At 41.8% G+C, this 20,666-nt stretch overlaps 1 protein-coding gene across 1 annotated transcript in view; it reads right to left on the bottom strand.

Moving 5' to 3' along the window:
* LOC144819575 (annexin A1-like) overlaps positions 1-20,666 on the bottom strand; it is a 599,711-nt gene that overhangs the window by 530,498 nt on the left and 48,547 nt on the right. The gene's annotated exons all lie outside the window — the stretch shown is intronic.

Genomic DNA, 20,666 nt, shown 5'->3' with positions numbered 1-20,666 from the left:
CTGGATAGTAGACATCTTATTGGCATCCTGAAGCAATTATTTAAAATTTTAGTGTCTTGCGACACTTTTCTGAAACAACAGCAATGCAAAAGATGCACCATGTTTTAAGATAGGCCTCACTTCATCTGCATCAAGATACTGTTAGTTTAAAATGTATATCTTTAGGACTGTGTAGGGGGCCTGGAGAAGCAGAAGCTTCTGTAAGTGTCAACGTTGTTGAAAAACTGTTTGTCCTTCAATCTTTTCCCTTGTCTTTTCTAATTTTTAAATACATTTTTTAATATTTTTCAAATGTTTGTTCTCTCTTTCACAGATTGAAAGTATAAAAACAAAAAGTGAGTAATTTAACGACAATTATAAGGTAAATATTTTGTACTGTTTTCGTTACATTTCTATCACATTTAACTACTATTAGTTCCACTGCTTCATTTCTTTAACCCTCAGTTTCCTGCCTTTGCTACTTCCCTCATTCCTTTCTCTATTACCTACTTACTCAACTCCTTCCACTCTTTTTCTCAGTCCCTCTCTTCTCATAGTTCCTCACTCTTGTTCACTCACTGCGTCTCTATTACTCTTAGTGTCTTTGACTGATCACTCTATCACTACTTGTTCATAATGCTTTCTCTGTGTAGTTGAAGCACACTAAGGGTAATATTATGAACACAGCCAATAAAATTATTGCTCTTTTTATAGGCAGAAAACTGGTGCAAAAGTGGTTTTAGTGGCAGTTTTCTGCCACAAAAGCAGCTTTAGCGACACATTTCTGTCAATAAAAGCTGCAAAACTTTTATTGCCTATGTTGATGATATGGCTCTATGTTAATTACATTTCTTTGCTGTTTCAATTAATCTTTTTCTGTTATTTTTTGTTTTCTGTTTTCTATTTTTTCTCTCTGTTATTCCTCATGTTTTAATCTTATTTTGAACATTCACTCACATTCTCCAAGAAACTCTTCTTTGTTAATGTTATACTCTCTTTTTTTTTCTTTCACTTCGTTATCTATTTTGTTTTTCACAATTATACCCTCTTCTGTCTTTTCTTCGGTAAATAGATCTATTAAACAGTATCTCTTCTTTACTCCCTATAGCTGTCTTTCTTTTAACATCACTCTCTGTTTCCTTTCCTTATACTTACACTTTTTTTTTTTTTTGGTTAGCTCCCGGTCCGCGTACCGGGAAGCTAACCCGAAAGCGAACCAAAAGAAATAGAGCTTGCCAGAGTGCTAAACATTCTAGCAATTTTTTTGGAAAGGGAAGGTAGTTCTGAAAAGAACTTTTTTTTTATATTTTTGTTGTTTTATATTTTTTTTTATTTTTTGAACATTTTTAGTTTTTTTTTTATTTTTTGAACGATTTTATATTTTTTTTGGTTTTTTTGGGGGGGGGGAAACAACAAAAAACAGGCGTTGAAAAGGGCTCAACAGGAGCAAAAAAAAATTACTGGGGGCGGTTAGGGCAATCATGGTGTTCATACGCCAGGTTCAGTGCATTGATGCTCATGTTGCCACAAGCTAATAATGCACGACAGTGCATACATAAGTGGATCATGTGCCCAAAATTTTGTTGAATATTTGGCACAGTTTCCCGTGCCTCTTCTGGTGATAGAGAAACCGGTATTGTTGGTCTGGCCACAGGAGTTGGTCTGGGATTGTCGTGCATATCCCTTAATTCCGCCCGGCTGTAATTTAGGGGATGTTTCCTCGTCATGTGCCTGTGCATAGTGTGATTGCCAAAGCTATATTTTTTGTCCGTCCCTCTGGACAATTGTTCCTTGCATATCAGGCAGGTGACATACCTCGCGTTGACTTTTTTTTGCCCACGAGGTACTGAAAAAAACTGCCAGATGAAACTGGCTTTCTTTCTGGAAACCCGGGGCAACTCTTCTAAAAATTGTGGTTCTTCTCCCTCCTCATCCATTTCTTCCTCTTCCTCCTCAGTGTTGGTAAGGACCTGGGGAGGTGGTCCTTTCTTCCCATGAGGAGGTGGTGGTGGTGGTGGGGGTCCACCAGCTGAAGCTACCAATGAAGCCATTTTCCAAGAAGCAAAATAGGTCTTCCTCTCACAATGATGAAAGTCAGAGTGAGGAAAGAAGGAGGGGTTTTCATCATTTGGGAAAAAACAATACTTCTCAACCAATGAAAAGTGTTATTTTTAAGTCACCTGACCTAGCCTTCCATCATTATGAAACCAAAAGTGAAATGAACCAATGAAAAGTTTTATTAACAAGTCACATGACCTCTCACGCTCATGTTACGCGCTGCGGAACGCTCCCCGGTTAGCTTCCGGGTCGCTCCGCTTCGCGCCTCGGTACGCGCCCCGGGACACTTCCGGGTGCGCTAACGCGATACGTCACAAGACGCATTTCGCGGCAACGCGATACGTCGCGCTTTCGCGCCGCGGATCGCTTCCGGGGAGCTGCGTTTCGCGCCTCGGTCCGCGCCCCGGGGCACTTCCGGGTGCGCTAACGCAGTATGTCATAAGACGCATTACGCGGCAACGCGATACCGTCACTATGTTGATTTCTTACCGGTTCGCGGACCGGGTCGCGGAATCAAAGTGAGCTAACGGGAAGCTTCCCGGTTCGCGGACCGGGAGCGAAACAAAAAAAATATTTAAAAAAAATTATTAATAAACATATAAAATATATTTTTGGATTTAAAGAATACATTTTACAGCTATAGATATTAGCTTTTAAAAAACCAATGAAATTCACTGAAAAAACCATAGGTTATAGACCATATATAGTTAGGAATTAGCATTTACAAAACCTTGAAAATTCACTGAAAAAACCATAGGTTATAGACCATATATAGTTAGGAATTAGCATTTAAAAAACCTTATTTTACTCACACAAAACCATTGAAATTCCATATATAGTTAGTTGTACTAACTATATATCGCGCACCCGCAATCCACTGCTGATCATGTCACATATTACATCATTCATGACATGGTCAGTGACATCACTGATGACATCACTGATGACATCTCAAATGACATCACTGATGACATCTCAAATGACATCACATTCTGCCAATGTATAATTATCTGTAAGGGTATAATGCAAATGTAGTTGATATCAACTACATTTGCATTATACCCTTACAGATAATTATACATTCGCGTGAGTATTCCCAGTCAAGCGACATGTTGGCCGGTGATCTTCAATTGTAAGAAAGAGGATCAAGTAAACAACGGCGCCTGAACCCCTATTCATTGGGTAAGGGATATTGTGTGTGTGAATATGATAACAGTGATTATGGGTCATTTAAAGAATGGAAAAGTGAGAGATTTATTAAATCTTTTCAGACAAAGAACTTTCCCGGCAATAATCATCACGGTGGCTCCTCCTGGCAGCAATTCCCAGGAAGAATATAGCAGACTAAAAGGTAGTAGGCGAATTGCTTAAAACTTCTTTAACCAATAGATGTAGGACGATCCCTGTAAAGACATATACTAAGGGATATATCTATCTCTCTAGGTCCATATATATTTCCTGAAGCCCGACTATAAACACAGATGGCTACGGAATGAATATTGGTTGAATACCCAAACAAAAGAGGTATGGAGTTAAGCGAATGCCTATCTGGAATATGATAGAAACCAGGTATAAAAACATTAATAATAACAAGAGATGGTCATCTAAAAATAAAAAAAAATTTCTAGATCAATCACATTTGCTAATTGAACACGGCAGATCGTGAAACTCACCCTTAAGATAACATTTGGGGCCAGTCACTACTCTCCAGCAGAGCTACTTTTACTTTTCTGGAATAAGGTAGGCGGATATCAGAAATTGCTTGTTAATGTAAGGAACAGCATTGGAATGGAGAATTCCAAGGGAAAGGCAAACATATTGTATCTGTGTAGTCATGCAGTGAAAGAGAGACAATACTGAATAACCAAAGGGGGATGAGTATAAGATATCATGTAGATAACATATTTCTGTGCTGTAAAAAAATCATGTGTTCATCTATCTGGGTAGAATGTATAAAACTGGTATGATTCATAAAAAAATATATGCAACTATAAAAATATGAAATGTGACAGAAATGGATAACAGAGATAGTGTTGTTAAATGATGCATAAAAATGTCAGATGGTAACTCTGTGTTTCTTAATTGTCTAGAATCATGTCCTGAAGAAGGTGTTCTATAAGAAAACCGAAACGCTGCGTCGACCGTTGTGATTCTTTTCGTTTTTAAAATTTATTTTGTATAAAAGTTAAAAATTCTTTTATGAAGTACATTTGTCTAATTTGAACATGTTTTTTTAATTGTTTTTAAATACCTACATGTATTTTCATTCATTAATTGTGTCATTTGATAATGTTAATAAATTTGAAATAAGAGTTTTTACCAAACATTTGTTGCAATATGTCTCAGATACTGTCATAGCTTTAAATATTTGCTACTGTTGAATTACTGTCCCTTGCTGTATCTTTGCCTTTCCCGCCCATCAAACTGGCATGCTGTCTTTAGTTAGATACCTTCAGTAATATTACTGATCCTGGACACATCCTCTGATGTCCATTTTGTAATTGGGACCTTTTACTTTTGACACGAATCTTTCCCCCCAGTCCCTTACGAGCCTGTGCGGGGTCCTCCTCCCTTTGTCTATAGTATATATATATATATATATATATATGTGTGTGTGTGTGTGTGCTGTTGGCTCTTGCATCTTGGAAGAATTTAAGTAATTTCATTGTGGTGAAATATGGAGCAGGGTGAAGGATCACTGGATTTTTCTAGGCCTGGGCGGTAAATTCTGTGCCGCTCATGGTATTTGCGGAATTTGGGTAATTTCGCAGAGAACGCGAAATTGCCAAAGATTCTGCGATCCGCAGCTTCATGGAATTCTTTGCTTGTTCGCACTTTCAAAATGTGTGTTCACAAGATATTTCTCCCCGTGCACCCAAACAACGTTCATGAACAGGAAAAAAGCATCTCAAACGGGCAAAACAAGCAATTCCGCTTGCTCGCGGAATTTTTGCGTGCTCGCAGAGATTTTTTACCATTTTGCGTAGTTTTGCGTAGCGCGACTATGCAAATTCCTCTCACCCCTAGATTTTTCCTTAAAAGAGAAGCTAAATCAGGCAATTGAGAAAATTACTACAGAGATGTCTATTAGGATAGAAAGAAAACTAGAGTTGCTGGCTTCACAATCATCCAACACGGATGAAGAACGCATTTGGTCTGCGCCTGAGGCAGAGGCTGCACTTAGTTCAGCTAAAAAAGCATCTCGAAAGAGAAAGCATGCGACTACCAGTATTCCACTGGGTACAAAGAATAGATCTACGTTGGTAGAACATGTTTACTGTATTGACAGGCATGTGTAAGATGCTGCAGGCATCCAGGATGGGCAGGCAAAATTGCCCGCATGTTAAATTGGCAAAGAAATTTAAAGAGCTTTGACAAAAAGCGGTGATATGTGATGAATCCCCCGGAAGTGCGGAGGTGGAACTGAGTTGTATATCTGACTTTGACTCAGAGGAGGATGAGTCACTTAGCAACAAGTTGCTGGTGGAAGGCATTTTGAGTAAAGAGAATGGACCTCTTTTAGAACCTTTAGGGTAGAGCATGTGTGATCCTTTACTAATAAAACACCCCCTCTCTCCTGAAAGGTCACCTTGAGACCAATGAGCTGAATACCTTCAATATTGGATACGAAGGGAGATTCACAAGGAGGTGCATGTAAGGTTGAGATCCGAATGCCCTTGGGCTTCCATTGATAAGAAGGTGTTGATGACACCAGAACATGATGCAAAGATTATTGTATTTATTGCGAAGGGGGGACGTGACCCCAGGAAGGGCCTAGATACGGGTCTCAGATCCTGTCAGTACAGGTTATTAGATGTCCTTGGGCCGCTGACAACATTTTATGACATGGCCAAGGAAGCGTACGTTTTCAAGAATAGTATTGATGTTGAAAAACACCAATACAGCGCTCTCTAGAGGGAAACAACCATCACAATGCAACTTTCACCACGCACTACCATTACAACGAAAGATTTTACAAAGCAAGATCCATTACAACGCATGCTATTACAACGCATGCCATTACAACGCAGATGCTATTACAACGCATGCCATTACATTGTAAGTATGGGTAAGTATTTAATTTAACTATTAATCTTTTAATTTAATCAAATTAATTTAATTATTTTAAATATTTAAATATATATATTTTTTAATTTAATATTTTTTTTGAAATGTAAATCAATTTATTTAAAATAATTATAATATTTTATTTACATTTAATTTTTTTTAATTATAATTTAATTTACTTTAATAATTTTTAATATTTTAATTACATTTAATTTTAATTTATTACATTGAAATTAAACCCCCTGGAGTTAGAATAGCATTTTTAATCCCTACACTATCCAACACTTACCCTACTATTACACCCCCCTGGAGTTAGAATAGTAATGTTAACCCCTACACTATCCAACACTTACCCTACTCTTACACCGCCAAGGAGTTAGAATAGTAAATTAAAATATATTAAATACAAATTATTTTAAATAAATGTAATAAATAATGTTTGTAATTTAATTAAAATTAAATTAAAATTAATAAAATTAAATACTTACCTATACTTACAATGTAATGGCATGCATTGTAATAGCATCTGCATTGCAATGGCAGGCGTTGTAATGGCATGCGTTGTAATGGATTTTGCGTTGTAAATGTTGCGTTGTGATGGCATGCGTTGTGAATGTATGCGTTGTAACCTCATACATTTCTCTCTAAGGAAAGGAGAAAAAGTATTTTACAAAAGGCCCATCAGCAAATGGTCTCTTATTTGGGTAATCAATTATTAAAGGCCTTTCGAGGTATGTAGATGCTTTCAGCTCGCTTCAGAAATCTCAGAAAGAGATTAAGAAAGTTATTAACAAGCAAGCTTTTGGATTGGCCAGGAGAACAAGGATCCGGTCTCCCAGCCGAGGGCAAGGTATCACCAGAAGCACCTTCGTACATGGTTTTAGAGGATACCAGGGACAACAATCCTTTCATGGAGGTGGTTTTTCCCCCAGAGACAGAGGGCCAGGGGATGATATAGCCCCGAGGATAGAAGGAGCAGAAGAACTACTTGTAAGTCTAGACCCTTCTGTTACTGCCTTAAAACGGGCGGCAGACTAGCCCAGTTTTATCAAGGATGGTTGCAGGTCACAGGGAATCCTTGGTTTTTGGAAACTGTACGTGAGTTACATGTAGAGTTTGTGGATTACCCAATACAAGAGAGTATGCCAAGAAATCTAGTTTTTCGAAAAGATCAGATGACTCTCATAGACAGTGAGATATTGCAGTTAATAAAGAAAGTGTGAGAGAAGGAGATCGAGAGGATGGTTTTTTAAGCAATATGTACTGCTGAAGGGAGGCTGGATGACACGCTTGGATCTGAAAGATCCCTACCTTACAATCCCAATATGTTTAAGTCACCAGAGGTTCTTGAGATTCATATGGAAGAGAAAGATGTGGGAGTTTGCACCCTGGTGCTTTAGGAAGGTCCTTCGCCCGGTGACAGTTTATCTGAGAGAAAAGGGTGTGCGGCTGTTAATTTCATTGGCCCATATTCTGATTATGGCACAGGAGAGTATTATTATCAGATGCAAATGTAGAAGTGGAGGGATTGGAATGTTTGGGCTTTGTAGTGAACTGAACAAAGTCGCAATTTCTGCCAAGTCACCAAACCAGTTTTGAGGTTTTGTAATAGATACTCTGGAGGGTGTCCTGAGGTTACCAAAAGAAAATTTTGAAAGGATTCGAAAGGTAATAAGAAATACTCTGAGTTCAAACTGTATTTCCTTGAGAATGTTAGCCCACATAGTTGGTCTTTTGTCGTCTGCAATTCAAGCTATCTTCCCGAGACTTTTACATTACAAGGCATTACAAAGACTAAATGCTTTTCACTTGAGGAATGGTTTGAAATATTTAGAGAATATATGGCTAACTCAAGAAGCGAGACAGGAGTAGACTGGGTGGCTAAGAAACATAGAAGATTGGAATGGGCATGCATTTTTTGGAGAAAATGCATATTTGATTGTGGAAGCAGATGCAAGCTTGAAAGGTCGGGGTGCCTGCTGCGGATTGCAGGAAACTGGCAGTCGTCGGACAAATCAGGAAAATAATTTGCATATAAATTGTTTGGAGTTGTTAGCAGATTCTTTTGCGATAAAATGCTTTGGGGAACAGACTGCAAAATGTTCTGTAATATTATGAATGTTCAAAGGGCCTGGCGGATATAGCGAAGGTCTTCTGGGCATATTGCATTGAAAGGGACCTATTTGTTCAAGTGAAACACATTCCAGGAAGGTCAAATTCAACAGCGGATTGGTTCTTGAGGAATTTTTACGATTCTAGCGATTAGATGTTAGACAAAGGTGTGTTTATGAAGTTTAAATCATTAATGGATCCATTTTAGATAGATCTATCTGCAATCAGAGTCAATGCTCAGGTGAAGAGTTTCTTCAGTTGGCACCCGGATCCGGAGTCGGACGGGATAGATTATTTTCTCCAAGATTGGAGAGGGCTGTACCCCTATGTTTTCCCTCCATTTGCTATGATCAGCAGAGTGACAGGGATGATTTGCAAATGGAGAGAGACGGTGGCGGTGATCACCCCGTTCTGGGGTTCTCAGGCATGGTACCCTATTATGTTAGAGATGAGTGTGGATTCCCGGTACTTCTTCCGATGTTTCCGGAGATCATCCAGGGACCTCAAGGAGTGGTACATGTTCTTTCAAGAGAGTGTGGAAAAAGCCAGGACTTTTATCAGAGGCTTCAAGACTCATTGAGGAGTCCTGGGCACCTGGAACTAGGAAGGCCTACATATTTGCCTGGAATAAATGGAATAGTTGGTGTGTGGAAAGGGGTATGGATCCTGTGTCAGTGGATGTAGTTTAGGAGTTAAATATTTTTAACTGATTTGTTGTCAAATGGCTTAGCATACAGATCAGTGAACTTAAATAGATCGACAATTTCACTGGGTCACATTTTAGTGAATGGCCTGAACGTTGGTCAAGATGTGAAAGTGAGCAAACTGTTAAGAAGTATTAGGTTGGCTAAAACTCCAGGTACCAGGTATACTACCCTCTGCAATGTTTCACACGTTGTACGTTTTCTTGAATAATGGAATGATAATACAAACTTAAGTTTAAAGGAGTTATCCTTCAAAGTTATGATGCTGCTTGCAATCTTTCCGTAGGGTCTCAGATGTTCCTGCCTTGGAGATTACTAGTAGGTGTTTTATGCCTGAAGGTATTTGTTTCCATATAAAACAGAGAACAAAAACAAATTCCTCAACTATATTCAACCCATGTTTGGATGAAAAGGAGAAATTGTGTCTGGTGCATTGTGTGAAGGAATATGAACGTAGAACTTTGTTGTTGAGACATCCTGGGGTGGAACAATTACTTATTTCATTTAGACACCCCTACAAGGCCATTTCCTCACCCACTCTAGCGAGATAGGTGAAAGAAACGATGAAGAAATGTGGTATGCATGTTTGGGGCTTAATCAGATCATGGTGCTGCTGCTTCTAAAGCATGTATGATAGGTGGAAGTCTACAATACATCTTACGATGTGCTAATTGGTCTTTGGACTCTCTGTTTAGATGTTATCATTTCAAACCTATTGAAAGTGCAGCAATATTTTTAGTGATTAAGCTCTGAACTTGCTTAATATTGGCCTCCAGGTTTTGACATAAAATGACTATTTTCCACAGCCTTGGTAGGCTGAAAATCTGGATTTTATAAAAGTCACAGAGGCTAATATTATCCAAACGGCTTGTTGCTTCTCTCTTTCTCCTTGTTTATCCAATGTTAATAATGAAACATTCATATGTAAGAATGAAATTGCATCCCTATAACAAATTCACCTGCCATGAACTCGCAGACAACCACAACTTAGAAATACATGATCAGGAAGGCTCTGAGATCTAGGCCTGAAGTTACTGATTGACAGGTCACAGATAGGGTGGCACAGAGAAAGTAGACAAATGGGTGAACAGGAAACTCAATCCCACAGATAGGCGCAGTGACATCACAATGGCCCAGGGAGACTGGCCCCAATAAAGCACACATTACTGGAGGGTTGCACACATTTCCAAATACAGCATATATTCAGATGCCACATGAAGTTAGGGACACACAGCCAATCAGAACACAGTACACACAGTACATGCAGTGATCACAGGCTCCTCATGCCGCATAACAGAACATGTTACCCGCTAGCCCCAATTGTGTTCATACAAGTCCGAGGTCCACCTGCAGTTGTGATCAGGGGCCTTATTTATGACCCCAAAGACAAAGCCTGCATTCTTTACCCAAAAAAGGATTGAGGGAAACACTTTATGATACCCAAATAAATGTATAAAACTTTGATCAGATCGATTGCACTTCGAGACAGTCAATAGACCTGCTTCTGTAACTGTACTCCCAGCTGAAGTGTTAAATTTAACTAACTGTTCCTGTTTGCCAAACGCCTCTTGTTTTTTCAAGGTATATGGATTTTATTAAAGACACAGAGGCTAATATTATGAAATAAATCCTTTATTGCTACCACTCAGCAGCATGTTAAAAGCTTCTAGAATTTAGAACCTCGAGCAAACATCCCAAACATAATAAAACTCCCAGCAACCAGCCCTCTTCCTTCTTTTATGAACTGCGAATTGATGTACATCCTATGTTGTTAATAAAGATTGGTGGCGGTTCACCGAGGGAGTGCTGCGGGGTGGTGTTGGGGGGCAGGGGAGGGGCAGGGTGGCAGGTTAGTGGTACCTACTGAAAGAGTCCCATTTGAACAGGCGGTATACAAGGAGATTGAAGCATTGAAAAGAAATCCAACTAATGTCTAGCACAACATGACAAAACTGAAACAACAGCCCTAAAGGAATTGAAAGACCAAACTCAAAAAATAATAAAAACCAGCAGACAAAGGAGGGGGTATAGTTCTACAAAACCTCAAGGACTGTAGACAGGAATAATTGTTTCTCCTTTCAGAAGAAAAAACTGCTGAGTTTTGGATAATGACCCCACAACAACCAGACTGCAAACAGAAATCAAAAAATGTGGTGGAGAGAGCAGCAGAAAGAGATTGGATCTTAACAAAAGAAGCAGAATTTCTCAACACTCAAAATCCCAAAATTCCTTATCTTTACACACTACCAAGATCCATAAAAATAAGAACCCACCCACCCCCCATTGGGCAGATCCCATTGTTTCAGGAATTGGATCATTACTAGAACCAATATCTTGCATCTGCAACTTTTGTTTGAGCCCTATAGTTCAATGGACAAGCACTTACTTAAAGAACACCAAAGATCTACTTGTTCTACTACAGGATATGGCATTTAATCTGGTAACCGGCACCCTACTACTCCTAGATATGGAGAGCCTGCACACCAGCCTACCCCAAGATTCCACACTAGGGGCCAGATGTAGGTCGCCAATTACCGGCCGGTAACGGCCGATTTCGGCCGTTACCGACCGGTAATCGGTTTTCGAGATGTAGGGGCCAATATTTTACAGATTCGGTAAATTTACCGAAACGGTAAATTTACCGAATCTTTAAAATACCGAATCGGTAATTTTACCGAATTGGTAAAACCCAGATGTAGGTAGCACTGTTTACAGCGCTACAGTCCTTCAGAATTCGGTATTTTACCACCCAATCCAATTGGGTGGTAAAATACGGACTTCAGGTGTGCATGCACATCTGTGCATGCACACCTGTGCCATGTGACACACAGACATGGCCTTAGGGCATGTATGTGTGCCACATGGCACACATGCCTGTATTTGGGGTGCTAGAGGGTGTCAAAGTGACACCCCCTGCACCCTTGCTGAAATCGGTATTTACCGAATCGGTAAATACCGATTCGGTAATGCACATTGATCCCTATGGGCTTCAATGCCCATAGGAATCAATGGGCATTACCGATTCGGTATTTACAGAATCGGTAAATACCGAATCTTAACGATTCGGTATTTACCGATTCTGAAATACCTACATCTCCCCCCCTCTATTTTACCACTTCTTAAATACCAAATCGGTATGATTCGGTATTTAAGAAGTGGTAAAATAAAATTACCTACATCTGGCCCTAGAAGTCTTGAGAGAAACTCTGGAATGGGAGAAATTGAATTTTATGACACCAATTTTTTTTATTTTAGAATACACCAGTCTCGCATTAAAAGAAAAATACGTTGAATTTGAAGACAAAACCTATCTACAAATGTTTAGGGCATCAATGGGCAGTACATTCGCCCCCAGCGTAGTGGGTCTTTATGTATACAGCTTTGAGACCAGACATATTCTACATGACGAAAATACATACAGAAACAACATACAACTTTGGGAGCACTACATGGATGATATTTTAGTGATTTGAAATGGAGATAACACATATATGAGCAAGTTTCTAACATGGATAAATACATGCGATCCCAACTAAAAGTTCACTTACACTTCCAACAAGAAGTCCATAACCTTTCTGGACGTCACCATATATGCTGAAAAAGGAAAATTACACACAAGGACATACCAAAAACCTACAGACAGAAATACCCTGTTTAAATTTGACAGTTTCCACCCAAGAGACCTCAGAGAAAGTCTACGGTATGGGCACTTTCTGAGATTGAGAATAAACTGTTAAAAAATAAAACAACTTTATTACTCAAGCAAGAGAACTTAAAGGAAAACTCTGGGCTATCGTGAGAGCATCTTAAAAAAAAAACTACAAGAGAGCAAGCGGCCAAAACAGAGATGGTCTCCTAGAACAGATCAACAGAACTGATGACACTATTCCACTAACTTGTATGATAACTTTTAACACCATTGACAAATAAAGTTAAAAAAAAACATAAGCAAAAATTCTAGCTTCAGGCAAACTGAAATGGAAAAAAACACTCTTCTCCTTCATAAAAGCCAAACGCTTAAAAGATACACTGGTAAGAACCAGACGACGGAATGCAAAACTGAGGATGTAAGAACTACTGTATGAAGTCTATGGGGGCCTACCAGAGGGGATGGGCCACCACCCTTGGGGAAACTGTCTGTCACCTGCCAGAACAACGAAAATCCGGAATTTAGAACTAGGCAAAACATGACACTATGCAAACATACCAATTGCTATTCATTAAGTGTGGTCTACCTTATCATGTGCGCCTGTGGATTATGCTACATGGGGATCACCACGAGAAAAATTAAGACCCGAATTAATGAACACAGGAGAAACATAAGCTGCAGAAGGAGCACAATTAAAATGATGGACTACTTCATCAATCAAGGACATACTCACAACGATATGACCTGCGTGGTAGTAGAACAATTGATCACTGCAGAAAACTTGGAAAGCTGCCTTTTCAATAAGGAAATACTCTGGATTTCCCGGATGTCAACACGAAAAACAGGCCTAAACGACAACATTCCTTGGAACAATATCATTGACTACCTAACCCACATGTCCTCACCTCTCTACAAACAAAAAAAAGCCCAGAGACATGAAGAAACATTTTACCCCCACAACATAACCTAGAATTGAAGTATCGCCATAATAATGGTGCAGCTCCACACGGAGAAATGAACACAAAAAGGTGGAAAAATATTTAGAAACACCCAATCTTCACATAAATAAAAACCCAATAATTTGTGAATACTGAAGTTTATGATTTCATTTCTCCTCAAACTAAAACCCGAAGGTATGACAGGGACAGAGTTACCCAGGCTATATAACCTAAAAGTAAAATAATTCCATAATTATGTTGCTGAGCCACACAGAGAAATAAATGCATTGACCACACCCTTGCCCCTTAATAATAAAAAAAACACCTTGTCTCGACTAACTTAAAAGCATGGTTTGTAATACTAATAGTTTTACCGTAAATGTTAATATTCGTCCCTATCTTAGTAACAAAATCCAGGAAATTCTCAGTTCTAATTGGTTCAGAGGCATAGGGTGTTAGGTCACAACTAACACCCTATGCCTCTCTCTCAAAAGTTCTTTGTTAAGACGCATGCAGTCATCATCGGCCTTCAGCAAAGGAAACCAAAATCTTCTCCATCCTTGACTCGAGCACATTTGAAAAGATTGTGTTACAGTTTACTAACACAGTTATCCACAAAACTAAACTTTTCCTTGGACAGTAGGAAGTTCCGCTGGTAGCCATCAACAAGGAAAGAACACAATAGTCACTACGAAGACTAAAATAAATGTTTCTACATTCTGCGTTTAAAAAGCAAATTAACTCCTAAAGTAGTTTTGAGGCCTTCTCAGTAAAGAGTGCAGTTTTCTCTTATAAGCAGACTCTGTTATTTGTTCACAATAAATGTTAGATCTCATTAGTAATTTTTCAGCTTTTCTAATAATCTAATATAAACACTGGTGGACTTGGCACTTTTTGTCCTAAAATATTTTGCTTTTCCCATAGCCTTTTTACTGACATGGTGTGTCTGAACTGAAAATAATAAATGTTGTGCAATGGGGTATCGCACCTTTATTTCCACCATTGTAGAAATGCATCTTTGTAAAATGTCACTATTAAGATGGACGCCATTTCTGTCTGCTTGTGCCTCCTGCCTGAAGTGGGTTGGCGGTCGAGTGTTTGAAGTAACAAGGTGCTCTACACTCTACCCACAGTGACATTTGAGGCTGGAACTGCCAGGGATCTTCTAGAAGCTACCAGCCCTTTCTGGTAGGTGGGAGGAGGGGTGTATATGTTGAGCAGTAGAGATGCCATGTGCTCAGCCCATCTGTACCCCTCTGCTGTCCTCAGGGCCACTGAGAGACTCTGCTGGAGTGGAGACTGCTGTGCTAGCAGGATTGCCATCGTAATGGAGGATGAATGTTCCCAGGTACTGCTGCTTCATTTTTGGGTGAACTGCCCTGCTGTTTGCTGATCTTGCCCTGCATTAACTGTCTCCTGGCCCCTAGCGCCTCGTGAGCACTACATTTCAAGTAACTGGGCTCCTTCTGCTGTCTAGCGCCTTGTGCGGGTTGCAGCGCTATCCCAGCCCTCAAGGACTTTCCTGCTTCTTAGTGCCTCGTGGGCACTATTGTCTACAATGCCAGAGAAGAGGAGCACTGTCTGTTGTCCCTGAAGCTATTGGGCCTCTCTAGTGCCTGGTGAGCGCTGCCTCCAGCACCTGCCCAGGAGAAGAAGGTGCATGGGACCTGCTGCGCGTGCTGCCATGGAGAGCTGGTTATTGTCAATACAGCGCTGTGCTATCAAAGAGCTCTAGTTGGTGGCCTATACTTCAAGGAGGTGAGGAGCTGACGCCTGCAGAGCTGCCAGAGCGCTACTTTATTCTGGGAGACCCTGAACTTAGGGAGGACTCTAGCTCCTCATGAGCACTACAGCTGTGCCCAAGAAGGAGGTGAGGAGCATGGGCGCTACTTTCCTGTGTGCTTTATTTCAACCCCCCCAAGGAGAAGGCCTGTGGGACTGCCCACGTTATTGCCAGAGAGAACCCTGCAGCCACCGAAGAAGCGGGAGCAGTGTGTGCTCCATTCTGGCTTTCCCCATGGCCTGCCAGCAGAAAGGGGCCTATAGGGGCACAGTGCCGTGCCCAGAGATTGCGTAAGGACTCCAAAGAGTGAGTAGGGCTCAGTTCCAGCTCGGTGGAGGTGGTGTTGGGGCATATTGTAGGTTCCCGCCTCCCCCCAGTGCCGCTCTGAGGGCACCGTGGTGCCCGTGCTGACCTTACAGCAGCCCTGTCTGACAGCATGCAGCTGCAACCTTGGGGAGCACTGGGAATTTCAAGGGTCCCAGAGTTGGGTTCCCAACTGCGCAATGGTGCCAGTGCTTGTTTTTGGGCCTGACTCCCAGCTGCCCTGCGAGTGTGCAGGCAGCTGCAATGTATTGAGGGGCATTGTACTCCTCAGGAGAAGAGAGAGAGGAGTTAGAGACACTCCTGCCCTGCCCCAGCGCTTTGCACACTTTGCTTTTTGCTGTTTTTGTAGCCAGCCCTGACTTTGCGGGACAAAGGGCATTTGAGCCCCGGAGAGAGGCCAGTTGGCCTGGGGCCAGTTTCAGAGTGTAGTGGCCCCGATTGGGGCAAACAGTGTTTATGCGGGCGAGGCCTATTGCCCCATATGATTTATTGCATAACATTGTTGCTTATTGCCTTTGTATCTAGGATGATACCTAATTCTTTAGAACATGCAGCAAGGCAGCAAGCCCTTGGAGTCACTTCAATTTTGGGATACCAGGCAAGGAGGGCAGCAGGCAGCAGGGAAGACACAACAGAGCAGGAGTTCAGCAGGGTCCAGCAGAGTGACAGCCCTATCAGCAGCACAGCAGTCCTTCTTGTCCTCATGTTCAGCAATGCACTGAGTTGGTGGTGTCAGGGGTCCAGCCTTACACCCAGTTGTACTTTTGACATGAAGGAGACTTCAAACAGAGACCTTTGAAGTACAAAAGGTACTTGCCCCGCCTGCCCTTGCTTTAGACTCACAACAGGGGGTACCCAGCTCTTTGTGTGGGGACAGACACAGCCCTATTCAGTTGCAAATGTCAGCTCCACACTCCAATCCTACCCAGGATGACCCTTCAAGATGTTAATTGTCCATCAGGATGTAAAATGGCCCATCATGCACAGCTCAGCTCCCTTTGTGTATGATTGTCTACAGGCAATGCACAAAGCCCAAATATCACCCACCCCAGATGCACATTTATAATCAGGCAGAGGCACATGGTGGTTAAACTAAGAAAATGCCAACTTTCTAAAAGGCAAAACCAAAGGGGATGATGAACGGAGTGTTGAACATTGCAAGCACTCACCCTCAGTCAACTAATCTGGGTTTAATCCATCATCATTCGTTAGCTCACTCCGCCACCCCAGTTCAGACATGGCCAAATGCAAATCAGTCTGACCCTGTGCCTCATGGGAACAATCCAGCCCGAATTGCCAAGCCATGTCTTCCCTGGACCGGAAACAAGCATCCTAGGACCGGTTTCTGGCTAATCTTCCGTCATCAGCCAGTCTAGCTTGAATCCAGTGGCAGAGTTAGCAAGGGACTCATGTCTGGGCAAACCCTGCCAACTTAGGGCGACTGGGTAAAATATGAAAAGTGAAATCGACTGCAATGGAGCATTGGACAGATACAGGAGCCAAGCAGAGCCCGTGGCAAACAGTACCTTCACAGAAGAAGTCTTGTTGTTGATGAGCAAGCTGCGAGGAGTAGTCGATGTGTACGATTATAGGTGATCTGTCTGTTCTGAGTCGCACATTTCGGGTATGCGTCGGGATGGAACCCCTGGTGATGAAGGCAATGTATCATCGTGGAGCTGCACTGGGATGTCTGTGAAGTGGCGGTGTGTCAGCATTGAAGGGAATGTGTCTGTTACGACCGGCCCAAAGTTGGCAATGAGTAAAATTTCAGAAACCCCACTTTCAAGGGCTCAGGATTGGATTGCATCACTTGGAAGGGGAGGACTCACAGTTGGGAGAGTCCGGAGGCTGTAGCAGGGTTGAATGAAGTCTTTGATGTCCCTGAGACTTTAGAACAGGAGGCAAGCCAATAAATCCTTGGAGTCACTTGGTTCTGGGGCTGTACAGATTCTGGTTCAGTCCCTCTCTCTACCAGTAAAGGAAGACAGCAGTCAGCAGGCACAGTACAGCAGGAGTCAAGCAGAGTCCAGCCGACTGACGTCCTTTCAGCAGCACAGCAGTCCTTCTTCTTGGCAGTGTGTCCTCAGGTTCAGAGGTGTACTGAGTCGATTGAGTCAGGGGTACAGTACTTATACCCAGTTGTGCTTTTAACATGGGGGAGACATCAAAGAGAGTTCTTTGAAGTACACAAGGTCCCTGCCCTGGCTCCAGACGTACTACAGGGGAATATGTAGTTCTTTGTGAGGGGACAGGCACAGCCCTATTCAGGTGAAACTGTCAGCTTCTCCCTCCGATCCTGCCTAGAATGACCATTCAAAATGTTAATGGGCCATCTGGATGTGAATAGCCCATCATGCAATGCTCAGCTCCCTTTGTGTGTGACTGTCTAGAAGTAATGCGTGAAGCCCAGCTGGCACCTACCTCAGACTTGTATCAGACACATGTAGAGGCATAGAATGGTAAAGTTTCTAAAAGTGCAAAAGGAACAATTAATTTACGGAATGCTGGACAATGGAAACATTCACCTCCAGTCACAAGGATCTGGGTTGAATCCATCATTCTTTTGCTCACCACACCACCCCGGTTTGGACCTAACCATATGCAAATCAGTCTTGATCCTGTTCCTTATGGGAACAGTCCAGCCCGAACTGCCAAGCCAGTCCCTCCCTGGACCGGACACAAATATCCTGGGACCGGTTTCAGGGCATCACCCTTCATCAGCCAGGCTAGCTTGAATCCAGTGGTGTAATGAGCACAGGACCCACGTCTGGGCATACCCTTCCCACTTAGGGCAATATATGCAAAAGAAACAATTGATGAACGGAATGCTGGACAATGCAAACATTCACCCCCAGTTACAAGGATCTGGGTTTAATTCTGGTATTTTCCTGACCCCTACTGGTCGTTTTCTATCAAGTCAGTTAAAAGGAGACAGTTGAACAAGCAGAAAGCAATTCTAGTATTTTATTGACCTCTACTGGTCGTTTTCTATCAAGACAGTTAAATAGAGGAAGTTGAGCATTATATCTAATGGCACTTGTAAAACCGGAGGGAGGATATCCGTCACATTTGTGATGGAGTAACCCATCCACTGACCTTTGAATCTGGCCCTAAGTCTGAACGTACAAATCTTCACTGCTACTTTCTCCAGCCACTCCCCGACAACAATGCCTCACGCTCAGACACCACTGGCTGCCTTGCCCCGCTCAACTTATTCTCCAAAGGCCGAAGGTTAGTGGAGATCGGGTCCAATCCATATCATGTATCCAATCCAAATTTTAGCACAGTCAGCCATAACTTTTGACTTTACCTTTGTCTCACATGACTAGATGTCCACAACCTATTAGCTGTTATTTGTTACTTAAAAATAAAAAAATCATAACTTATCACAATTAACTCCATAATTCAATATTGCTGTGGAATCTTTCTTGTTTTGAGTTCTTACTTTGTTACTGTTTAAGTACTGCATAAATACTTTACACATTGCCTTTAAATTAAGTCTTATAGAGTTTGTGCCTGTAGTGACAGGATAATTTGTCCTATTTGGACTAGTGATGACTATGGTCCACTGCCATCTCAGTATACTGCTATGAATCCTTTGTTTCAGCCTTATTTGTGCCTATTTGTAGGGTTTACCTATTGGCTTTGACATGATTTTGTGCCTTCTTTATCCTTTTTCGGGCCTAAAGGCCTAAAACTAGAGAGAAGCCATCTTTGTTCTTGCCTCGGCTGTCTGAGGCGCTTGCAGGCCAGAGGTAATGTTTAGATTTTATGTGTTATTCACTAGCAATGAGCCGGTGAGGACTGGTTCTTATCGAAGGAATGTGTTTGTCTCTTGGGTCCTAGACGCAATACGCAGCTGGCCACTGCGGGTGCGCGAAGGCTTGGTGACTGGCACAGGAATTCAGTGGGAGTCAGCTTGTTACTGGAAATTTCCATGAGGAGAGAGCCTTCTATATTATCAGAGAGCAAGAGAGCAGAGCAGTCAGAAGCTGAGTCAGAAGCAAGAGGAGTCAGAATCAAGAGGGGTTAGAAGCAGAAGGAGTTTAGTTGCTGAGTTGCTGAGTTGTCGAGGAGTTGTCGAGTTTTGGAGTTGAAGCTGAAGCTGAGTCGAGTGGAGTTAAGCTGAGTTAAGCCGAGTTGAGTTGAGCTGAGTCGAGCCGAGCGGAATGCTCATTAGTCATTATCGAGTTGGATGAAGATAGCTGAGTTTGAGTCCAATTCCTCCTGGTCTGGAGGTCCGGCAGTCTGACGAAGCAACACGGTGCAGATGTGCAGTCGTGCTTTTGAAAGCAGAGAGTCCTGACCCAACCTGAGAGAAAGAGTGAGAGAGAGAGACGGACCCTTCTAAAAGACCATATAAAATGGTGAGGTGTTCTAAGAATGTTTTTATTATATTTGTTTATGTCTAACCAATCCTTACTTTTCAGCCCTTATATGAAAGTATGTATAATGTTTTCTTTTCTAACTGTTTTTGACTACTCTATTCATTTATGCATATTAGTATTCTGTTGTTCCGTTATTTCATTGTTGTGTAATAAAGAGACCCCAGTTTGCAATTCTGTTTGTTTACTGTTTCTGAGAGAGAGTAAAGGGTTCCTTTTTGCAGATGCTAATGTACAGAGGGCTGGGAGGCACCCCCACTTGCAGGTAACTGTTGATAACTAGGTACACTACTCAGGATCAGGAATGGTTGCAGAACAGCACATATAATTTGCTCTTAGTCTTTGTAAAGGAAGGTCAGGCCCCTTTTTAGTGGAAAGGGAAATTGGCTCCAAATCATCCAAAGACATCCAAATTACAGGTAATGTATCCTTCTTATAGGCCAGGAGGCATCTATTGATTCACCGGAAGGTGTTGCTCGTGCAGATGCGCGTTGTTCGTCGGGAGATGGTGTTTATTTCGCACCAGGGTGCGTTGCTCATGCAGATGCGTGTTGTTCGTCGGGAGACGTTGCTTATTTCACACCTGGGTGCGTTGCTCATGCAGATGCGCGTTGTTCATCGAGAGACGTTGCTTATTCCGCACTAAGGTGCGTTGCTCATGCAGAT

Source organism: Lissotriton helveticus, chromosome 2_1 (genome assembly GCF_964261635.1).
Source record: "Lissotriton helveticus chromosome 2_1, aLisHel1.1, whole genome shotgun sequence".
Lineage (NCBI taxonomy): Eukaryota > Metazoa > Chordata > Amphibia > Caudata > Salamandridae > Lissotriton > Lissotriton helveticus.
This window is presented reverse-complemented; position numbering and strand designations above follow the sequence as displayed.